This window comes from Ovis canadensis, chromosome 17, assembly GCF_042477335.2.
Source record: "Ovis canadensis isolate MfBH-ARS-UI-01 breed Bighorn chromosome 17, ARS-UI_OviCan_v2, whole genome shotgun sequence".
NCBI lineage: Eukaryota > Metazoa > Chordata > Mammalia > Artiodactyla > Bovidae > Ovis > Ovis canadensis.
Window position 1 is genome coordinate 16,389,901 of NC_091261.1, and position 2,371 is coordinate 16,392,271.

Sequence of the window (2,371 nt, forward strand, 5' to 3'; positions counted from 1 at the left end):
CACTTCCACATCCTTGGCTCCTGCTGGGCTCTTGCTCACCTCCTCATTAATGAGGACTCTTAAATCCCAGTCACTGTGACTTCATACTCTCATGGGCCTTACCAACCAAGTGAACCCAAGTGAATCCAATCTATTAATTTTCAGGAATCTGAATAAAGGCCAGTTGCAGAATTCCAAGAACTAAGGTTAATGATTTTATTCTTAATTCCATCACTCATGGGCAGAATGGAAATATAGGTGTGACGTTACCAGATACCACAGACAGAGCAGATGTCTTCGTTAGATAATTCTAGTGTCTCATAGAGAGAAGTGCCCCTAGCCTGAGCCCTCGTGCTCAGCCCCACAATTTCTGCTATAATAAGGCATGAACTCTGCACAGTATGATCCCAGGTATCCTTAACGCTGGGTGGGGTGACATTGCAGGTCGTGACTCAGCTGTCCCAGCAGTCTAATGGTGCAGCACAAGCGCACAAATAGTTGATGCCGAGGACTGAGAAGAGAAGTGTACCAAAGACTGGAGTGCCAGCCAGGCACGTGCCAGCCCCAACAGCCAGAGCAGAAGCATCGGGAGCCCCGCCTGGCCACGGAAACACAGAAGGAATTCTTCCCGAGCCCAGGGCCTGGTCATTGCTGTCCCAGAAACCAGAGTTTAGATCATGATAAACTCTCACATCTAGACATATATATGTATCATCGTCGTGTCGTGAAGTCACTCAGTCGTGTCTGACTCTTTGCGACCCCATGAACTGTAGCCTACCAGGCTCCTCCCACCATAGGATTCTCCAGGCAAGAGTACTGGAGTGGGTTGCCATTTCCTTCTCCAGGGAATCTTCCCAACCCAGGGATTGAACCCGGGTCTCCTGCATTCCAGGCAGACACTTTAACCTCTGAGCCACCAGGGAAGCCCCTATATATATATACACACACACACTCTCTCTCTCTCTCTCTCTCTCTCTCTCTCTCTCTCTAGATATATATATATATACACACACTATATATATACACACACACACTATATATATATACACACACTATATATATATATACACACACTATATATATACATACTATATATATATACACACGTACACACAAACACATACCTGTAAAAGAAGAGAAGTGAAAAACAAAGGAGAAAAGGAAAGATATATCCATTTGAATACAGAGTTCCAAAGAAGAGCAAGGAGAGATAAGAAAGTCTTCCTCAGTGATCAGTGCAAAGAAATAGAGGAAAACAACAGAATGGGAAAGACTAGAGATCTCAAGAAAATTAGAGATACCAAAGGAACATTTCATGCAAAGATGGGCACAATAAAGGACAGAAATCGTACGGACCTAACAGAAGCAGAAGATATTAAGAAAAGGTGGCAAGAATACACAGAAGAACTGTACAAAAAAGATCTTCACAACCCAGATAATCACGATGGTATGATCACTCACCTAGAGCCAGACCTCCTGGAATGCAAAGTCAAGTGGGCCTTAGGAAGCATCACTACAAACAAAGCTAGTGGAGGTGATGGAATTCCAGTTAAGCTATTTCAAATCCTAAAATATGATGCAGTAAAAAGTGCTGCACTCAATATGCCAGCAAATTTGGAAAACTCAGCAGTGGCCACAGGACTGGAAAAGGTCAGTTTTCATTCCAATCTCAAAGAAAAGCAATGCCAAAGAATGCTCAAACTACTGCACAATTGCACTCATCTCACATGCTAGTAAAGTAATATTCAAAATTCTCCAAGCCAGGCTTCAACAATACGTGGACTGTGAACTTCCAGATGTTCAAGCTGGTTTTAGAAAAGGCAGAGGAACCAGAGATCAAATAGCCAACATCTGCTGGATCATCGAAAAAGCAAGAGAGTTCCAGAAAAACATCTATTTCTGCTTTATTGACTATGCCAAAGCCTTTGACTGTGTGGATCACAACAAAGTGTGGAAAATTCTTAAAGAGATGGGAATACCAGCCCACCTGACCTGCCTCTTGAGAAATCTGTATACAGGTCAGGAAGCAACAATTAGAACTGTACATGGAACAAAAGACTGGTTCCACATCGGGAAAGGAGTACGTCAAGGCTGTATATTGTCACCCTGCTTATTTAACTTCTATGCAGAGTACATCATGAGAAATGCTGGACTGGAAGAAACACAAGCTGGAATCAAGATTGCGAGGAGAAATATCAATAACCTCAGATATGCAGATGACACCACCCTTATGACAGGAAAAAAAAAACCAGAACAACAAAAGAAAAACAAATGGAAGTTTATTCACACATGCATTGCACAGACCCAGGAGCACTCAGCAATAAGTAACTCAAAAGAGTGGTTAGAACTTGGGCTGATACAACATCTTAACGGAACAATAAATTTTGTAGAG

The 2,371-nt window shown here is 42.5% G+C and overlaps 1 non-coding gene across 1 annotated transcript; it reads right to left on the bottom strand.

The window, feature by feature from the left end:
- Positions 1–830: 830 nt before the first annotated feature.
- Positions 831–902, bottom strand: TRNAS-GGA (transfer RNA serine (anticodon GGA)). Its single transcript has one exon. It is a non-coding gene; the product is annotated as a tRNA-Ser (tRNA).
- Positions 903–2,371: the final 1,469 nt, after the last annotated feature.